Here is a 9,050-nt window from a genome sequence, read left to right as displayed (position 1 = left end):
TGCACTGCTACAGTGCGCCACTTGGGAGCCAGGCAGCACTCCTGCCGAGGGTTCGGATCCCACATACAGACCGGTTCCCGCTCACTGGCTGAGCGAGGTGTGGGCGCGACACTGAGGGTTGCGATCCCGTTGCCGGTCCCGGTCCGGTATGGGTGCGACACTGAGGGTTGCGATCCGTTGCCGGACACGGAAAAGGACAAAAAAAAAGGAAAAAAAAAAAAAAAGAATAGTCTTTATTCAGCACACACACATCTAAGAGCTAAGCAGTCCACAGGAGAAACTCAGAAACTCGACTGCTACCAGCAAAGTCTGAAGGAAAAATGAGCAGTTGCCAGCAAACATGCTCTATTTTTAGACACAAGCTCTCCCAGCCAGCTTCTGCTTCACAAACTGAAGAACACACAATAGCAACAAACTAAAAAGATACATGGGTGCACATGCGCACCAACTCCACCCACACACAACTTGTCTATGAGAAATGTGCTGAATCCCCTCCAACCAGATCTGAGTGGAGGGGGCCTGACTAAATTATTCTATTTTCCCCACACACCTAAACAGCCTTGTGGAGAGGTTCACGTGCCAACATAACCACAAGAAACTGAGTCCTCCGTTTTAGGGACATTTTTAAGGGTTTAAGAAGTGGAAGCTCCAGTTTTTGATAAGCCAACAGGTAACTGCAGCCTAAGCCAACATTCTGATTGCAATAACATGACAAACACTGAGCCAGAACTACCCAGAAGGTCTCATCTGAATTCCTGAGACACAGAAAGTGGGAGTTAGCAATCATATTGAAATGTAATGTAAATGGAGTTTTGAAGTAATTTTTCACATAGATATAAATAACTAATACAGTTACTGGTCTGTGTACTTAATACTTGTGCAACATATACTCAATACGCCTTCAATCTTATATGTCAGTAAATAATTGAAATTTCCTAAAACATAATCAGGAAGTTGATAAAAGGGTATGGAAAATGAGTAACAGATATATAAAAAATGGCCATCACTAGAAATAAAAAACAAATGTTGTTCAACTATATTACATAATATTTTTGACCTAAAAAATTTTAAAAGTATGAAAATGATACTATTTAGTGTTGCTATGCATTTAAGATATTCATAAAACTATTCAGTAAAAAAGCATTTTGTATGAAACCTTCAAATGAATATGTCTTTTAATTCAGTAATTCCATTTATAGGAATATAAATAACCTAAGAAAGTATTTTTACAAAGACTCACACAAAGGAAACATCGTTAGTATTACTTATAATAGCAAAAATATACAGCAGTTTAAATGTTAAAAAGGAATGTATACATAAAATAATTTCTGAAAATCCATAATTTTAACTCCTGTGTAACTATTATAAATGGCAGGAAAAATGCATCTAACTTACAAAAAATGAAAATTTTAAAAATGCTGTTATTCTTTTGTATATATTTCAGTTGATTTATACTCCTACAAACAGAAAAATTCTGGGAGGATTTAAAGCAATTTTTTCTTTTTAAAGGCAAGACAACTAAAGCCCAAAGGTGAAGTTAGTGTCCAACGCCAAAGGGTTGTTAGTAAATGAGCTGAACCTGGAACACAAGGCTTCTGGCTATTGCAGTTTTTTTTCAGCAAACCAAGTTAGTGTAATAGCAAATATTCTGGAAATTTATCTTTGGTGGAAATGGCCAGTTCCTGCTGCCAAATTTGAAACCCCCTATTTGCTGTATCTTAGGGGAAAAAAGCAAATACAATGGAGAAGAAGATCTACAGATTTTATTAACAAATAAGCCATTATTTAAATCCTATTTTTTGCCATTTACTATCTTTGTGGCCTTGGCCAAATCTCTTCCTCTACCTGAACCTGGTTTCATTCATTTGTAAAAATAATAAAGTAATGAATTCTCCTGAAAATTGGGGAGAAAATAAAATTATTAATATGATGTCCCTAATGACCAGGCACCTAGTATATGATAAATCATTGCTAATTTTATTACTGTCCATCATGTATAAATTTAAAACAATTCTTAACATTTCTCCATGTTGCATAGATTAATGTTGCTCAAAATGTTGTTGATCGACAGGTCCATCTATGATAATAATTGCTTACTAATAGTTTCTTAATAATAATTAATTGCGGGTGTGTGCCTATTGTACTCATTTATGGGCTTTCTTAAGAGAGCATATGCCAAAAACTTCTTGAGTGTATATATATATATATATAAATATATATATATTTATACATTAATGTGTTTGTATTTGAAAGATACTTGAAATTTGACATATAGATTGAAAAGCACATTATGTCTTTTAAGGTAAAAAAAGTAATTGATAATTTGGGGGGGGGGTAAAAATTAATTTTCCTCCCAAAATGCTATTGCCAATCTCAAATCATAAAGTTGTTTCTGGCAACAAATGTACAAGCACAGGAAGTTTTTGAAGGGAATTATATTCACGATATGGCTTGTTTTTTCCTTCTCCAGGAAGTGGTTTTACAAGTTGCAACAAGCATTTATGGAACAGAATTTAGGTGAAGTCTGTCTCTATTAAATTGATATGATACAGAATTAGTTTAAGCTGATCAAGCCATTTTCGGGACATGAAACAACATTTTCAACTGGAAAGCTGCAGCAAATGAGCACCTTGCAAATTTTCATAAACCCAGTCAATAGTTTTTTACGACATTAAACATCACAAAGTAGACAGAATCAAAAAACAGGCACAGTAGGTGATTACTGCAGTGAGCATCAGCTTGAACCCAAACTTAACATTGCTAATCTCCTTCCTGTTGCTCTTATCAAGAATAAAAAAAAGATGTCATTCTTTCCTATCTGCCTTTTCCCTCCTAATTGTCACTGATTCTAATGCCACTGTCTTCTAATTCTAATAAGTCACAGGATACTGTCACCCAAAATAGAAAATGTTTATTTTTATGTTCACATTCTTTACACCCCTTCTTTCTCTTGACTAAAAGCCATGAAGAGGAAGAAAATAATTCTGATTTATCACATGAATATAATTCTCTATGAACTTTTGTTTTACAGATTTATCTTTTTCTATATTAATTTTGTAGTTCCGGTGTCTACTTTGAATGTCTCGATTGGTTGTGGTGTTTTCTGTTTGCTTTTTATAAGGTTTGGAGAGAGGAGAGATTTATGTGAGCTCAGATTTTTTTTTTTTTTTCCATAACCCATGAACTCCTCTTATTGGTTGTCCGGTGACTTTTGTTGGGCTAAGAGATCTCACTGCTGGTTCCTCTACTCTGGGGATAAATAAGATACATACAAGAGTACTTCACAAAGTTTGTGAATAAAAATGGATTTAAAAGATAATACAAATCTTTCCATGAACTGTTTGAAGACCCCTTGTACACGTATGTATGCCTTTGCCAAGGTTGAAAATGATAAGCTTAGTGAGAAACTGAGATATCTGTAAAGGTAAAAAAATGAAGACATTTTCTTTTCTTTTTGTAATGCGGGGTTTCTTTCCTAAAAAAAATAATTAAAAACAAAAACAAAACACAGAAGCATAATGTTATCTTTTCTGAGAAAACTGCCTGAAAGAATAGTTGTGCATTCCTGCTTGACTTATTGATATATAGAGGCATCTGTAATTTATTCTTAATTGCTCATCTTGTCAAATCTAATCCAGGGTTTATTTATTTGGGTTAAAATGTAGAGAATTAACTCTGAGTTGTGAATATTTGGCAATATCAGTGCAAAGAGTTTTTGGGTTTTTTTTAGTTCCCTCTATTTTGTAGGCAGTAAAGGTGTTACTTTATAGGAATTCTTCACAAAAATAAGCAATAAAAGAATGGTTCTCAGATTAGCCTTGCAGAAGGACAGCAAGAGCAGGGTGGTTCCATTTCACATAGATTATCCTCAAAGTCTTCATCACAAGACTATGAAAGCCTCTTTATAAAATAGAAGGGACAGGAAAACATAATTATTTTGAATATTTCAAAATATATTAAATTTTGTAAAGAGTTGTTAGTTGTTCTTTGTAAAGAATCCAAAACTAGTAAGGTTTATATTATACTGAGTCTGGTGAGCACTGGCTCCTGCCCAAGCCCCAGAGGGGATGAACACCAACACAGCCAATGCCCTCGTGAGTGCAAGTTCCCACCTGAGCCCTGGAGGGGATGAACTCCAACTAAGCCAGTGTCCAAGTGAGCACAGGCTCCCATGTGGCCAACCACCAACACAGCTACAGGCCCACCACAACCACCTGAGCCCCAGAGGGGTCACACATTGACTGAGCCAGTGTCCAGGTGAGCACAGACTACCACCTGAGCCCTGGAGGGGACATACACCAATAAAACCAGTGCCCTAGTGAGTGCAGGCACCCATGATGCTGACCCCTGACACAGCCACTGGCCCACCCAGAGCACTTAAGCCCAGAGGGGCCTATGCACCGACTGAGCCAGCACCCAGGGGAGCACAGCCTCTCATACAATTGATTCCTGATGCAGCTGCAGGCCTGCTCAGGCTTACCTGAGCCCCAGAGGGGCCTGCATACCAACCAAACAGGAGCCAAAGCAGCCCACCACACATTCAACTATATTGATACAGGAAGAGTCACCAACGGAGCCTACAAATAGAGGAGGAAGTCTTTCTCCTCATAGCCCACTACAAGATAATAAAAGAAACAAGTGTCCTACTAGATGACCAGACATCAATGAAAAAATACTAGAACTACAAATAAACAAAAGATATGACACCACCAAAGGAATACGATAATACTCAAGTACCAGATCCCATACAGCAGGAAACTCTTGATATGTCTGAAAAGGAATTCTGAACACTGATCTTAAAAGAACTCAAAGAGATAAGAGAAGAATCAATTAGAGAGCACAATAAAACATGAAAAAAATCCAGGATATGAAGGAGGAAAGTTACAAAGGGATTAATACCTTTAAAAAAAATTTAACAGAACTGCTGGAAATGAAGGATTCACTCAATGAAATAAAAAACAGAACAGAAAGCTTGAGCAGCAGGCTGGAGCAAGCAGAAGAAAGAATTTCAGACCTCAAAGATGGTCTTTTTGAAATAACCCAAGGAGAAAAAAAAAAGGAAAAAATGATTTTTAAAAAGTGAAGAAAATTTATGAGAACTAGCAGACAACTTCAAATGCACAAATATCTGAATTGTGGGTATTCCAGAAGGAGAGGAAAAAAGAAAAGGCTTTGAAAACGTATTCAAAGAAATAATAACAGAAAACTTCCAAGATATAGGGAAGAATACAGACCTTCGGATACAAGAAGCCCAAAGATCCCCAAACAGATTTAATCCAAAAAGATCCTCTCCAAGAAATGTGAGAGTCAAACTGGCAAAACTCAAAGACAAAGAGAGAATTCTAAAAGTTGCAAGAGAAAAGCACCAAGTCATCTATAAGAGAGACTCCCATTAGACTAACAGCAGACTTCTCAATGAAACCCTGTAGGCCAGAAGAAAATGGGATGATACAATCAAAAGACTAAAAGAAAAAAATTGCCAGCCAAGAATCCTATACCCAGCATGGTTATCCTTCAGAAATGAGAGAGAAATAGTGTATTTCCTCAGCAAGCAAAAATTATGGGAGTTCACTACCACACGACCAGCCCTGCAAGAAATGTCAAGGGAATCCTACATCCAGAATCTGAAAAATGATAATCAATACCACAAATTCACAAGAAAGAGCAAAACCTGCCATTTAAAACAAAATACAAACAAGAAAGAGGAGGAAGCTAAATCATGTCACCTCAAACATCCAACTAACATAGAAGATGAAAAACAAAAAGGGAAGAAAAGTACAAATGACATTTAAAACATTTAAACAAAAAACAATATAATGTCAGGAATAAAGCAATACTTATCAATCAAAACACTAAATGTAAATGGATTAAATTCCCCACCCAAAAGACACAGATTGGCTGATTGGATTAAGAAGCTAGACCCAACTATATGCTTTCTTGAAAGGACCCATCTCACCTATAAAGACACACACAGACTGAAAATGAAGGGATGGAAAAAGATTTATTGTGCAATTGGAAACCAAAAACAAGTGGTAGTAGCTATTCTTATATGAGATAAAATAGACTTCAAACCTAAATCCATAAAAAGAGACAAAGAAGGCCGTTATATAATAATTAAGGGAACTATACAGTTAGAGGACATAACAATCAAATATGTATGCACCCCACACTGGAGCACCCAGATTTGTAATGCAGACACTCTTAGATCTAAAAAAAGAGATAGACTCTAACACAACAATAGTGGGTGACCTGAACAACCCTCTCTCAGCATTGGACAGATCTTCCAGGCAGAAAATCAATAAAGAAATACAGGATTTGATCTATACCTTAGACCAATTAGACCTATCAGACATATACAGAACATTTCATCCAACAGCTGGAGATTATACATTATTTTCATCAGCATGGAACATTCTCCAGAATAGACCACATGTTAGGTCACAAAACAATTCTCAGCAAATTTTAAAGAACTTATACATTCCTTGTATATTTTCTGACCATAATGGACTAAAACTAGAAATCAATATCAAGCAAAATTCTGGAAACTACTCAAGTTCATGGAAACTAAACAACAGACTCCTGAATGACCTATGGGTTCAAGAAGTTGTTAAACAGGATAAAAAAAATTCTTGAAACTAACAAAAATAAAGATACATCACACAAAAACCTATGGGATACTGCAAAAGCAGTACTAAGAGGAATTTTTATTGCAATATACACTTACATCAAAAGAATGGAAAGACTTCAAATAAACACTCTAACTCTATGCTTCAAAGAACTAGAAAAACAACTTTGTCTTCTCCAGTCTGGATGCCCATAATTTCTTTCCCTTGACCAATTACTCTGGCTAGTACTTCCAATGCTGTGCTAAATAGGAGTGGTGAGAGTGGGCATCCTTGCCTTGTTCCTGTTCAGGATGATATTAGCTATTGGTCTGCCATAAATGGCTTTTACTGTATTGAGATAATTTCCTCCTATACCTAATTTGCTAGGAGTTTTAATCATGAAGGATGTTGAATTTTACCAAATGCCTTTTCTGCATCACTTGAGATAATCATGTGGTTTTTGTCCTTGGTTTTGTTCATGTGATGTATAACATTTACTGACTTTCATATGTTGAGCCAACCTTGCATTCCTGGGATGAATCCCACTTGATCATGGTGTACTATTTTTTTGATGTGTTGCTGTAATTCAATTGCTAATATTTTGTTGGGGATTTTTGCTTCTTTGTTTATCAAGGATATTGGCCTGTATTTTTCTTTTTTTGTTGTGTCTATCTGCTTTTGATATCAGGGTGATGGGAGAATGGCTTATGTTTCAATTTTTTTTGGAAAAGTTTAAAGAGAAGTGGAAATAACTATTCTTTAAAGTTTTCATAGAATTCAGCTGTAAAGCCATCTAGTCTTGGGCTTTTCTTTGTTGGAAGATTTCTGATTACTGCTTCAATCTCATTGCTTGTTATTGGTCTGTTTGGGTTCTCTATTTATTCTTGGTTCAGTCTTGGTAGTTTACATGTGTCCAGAAATTTATCCATTTCCTCCAGGTTTTCATATTTGTTGGTAGTCACTGATGACATGATCTTATATATAGAAAAACCTATAGACTTTACAAAAAAACTCTTACAACTGATTAACAATTTCAGTAATGTTGCAGGATACAAAATCAACATCCAAAAATCAATAGCATTTTTATACTCCATTAACAAATTAGGAGAAAAGTAAATCAAGAAAGCAAGCCCATTTACATTAGTAGCCAAAGAAATAAAGTATCTAGGTATCAATTTAACCAAGGAGGTGAAAGATAAGTACAATAAGAAATACGAAACAGTACTGAAAGAAATTAAAGAGGACACAAAAGGTAGAAAGACATACCATGCTCTTGGATGGGAAAAATTAACATCATGAAAATGTCTATTCTATCCAAAGAAATCTACAGATTCAGTGCAATCCCCATCAAAATACCAATGACATAGAAAAAGCAACCCAAACATTCACATGCAACAACAAAAGACCCCAAATAGCCAAAGCAATCCTAAGTAAAAAGAATAAATCCAGATGTATAACACTAACTGACTTCAAATTATATTACAAAGCTAATGTAACCAAAATAGCATGGTACTAGCATAAAAACAGACACTCTAATTGATGGAACATAATTGAAAACCTAGAAATCAACAACCATACATACAGCCAACTGATCTTTGGAAAAGGTACCAATAACATACATTGGGGAAAAGACTGCCTCTTCAATAAATGGTGCTGGGAAAATTGGACATCCATATGCAGAAAAATGAAACTGGACCTATACCTCTCACCATATACCCAAATCAACTCAAAATGGATTAAAGACTTAAACAGAATAACTGAAACTGTAAAATTGCTAAAGGAAAATATAGAGGAAACTCTCCAGGTAACAGGACTGGGCAAAGACTTTATGAACAAAACCCCAAAAGAACAAGCAACAAAAGAAAAAAGTAAACAAATGGGATTATATCAAACTGAAAAGCTTCTGCACAGCAAAGCAAACAATCAACAGAGTGAAATGATAACCTACAGAGTGTGAGAAGATTTTTGCTAACTATGCATCCAACAAGGGATTAATATCCATAATATACACGGAACTCAAGCAATTATACAGTAAAAAAACCCCCAAATAATCCAATTTAAAAAATGGACAAAGGAGCTGAATAGACATTTTTCAAAGGAAGACATACAAATGGCCAACAGGTACATGAAAAAATGCCCAACATCACTAGTCATCAGGGAAGTGCAAATTAAAACCACATTGAGATACCACTTCACCCCAGTTAGACTGGCTATAATCAAAAAGACAGAGAATAACAAATGCTGGCGAGGGTGTGAAGAGAAGGGAAGCTCCTACGCTGTTTTGGGGATTGTAAATTAGTACAACCACTATGGAAAACAGTATGGAGGTTTCTCAAACAACTACAGGGCCGGCCCGGTGGCGCACTGCTACAGTGCGCTGCCTGAGAGTGTGGCGGCGCTCCCGCCGAGGGTTCGGATCCCACATACAGACCGGTTCCCGCTCAC

The sequence above is a fragment of the Galeopterus variegatus genome, unplaced genomic scaffold (genome assembly GCF_000696425.1).
Source record: "Galeopterus variegatus unplaced genomic scaffold, G_variegatus-3.0.2 Scaffold5749, whole genome shotgun sequence".
NCBI lineage: Eukaryota > Metazoa > Chordata > Mammalia > Dermoptera > Cynocephalidae > Galeopterus > Galeopterus variegatus.
Note: the sequence above shows the minus strand (reverse complement) of the source record.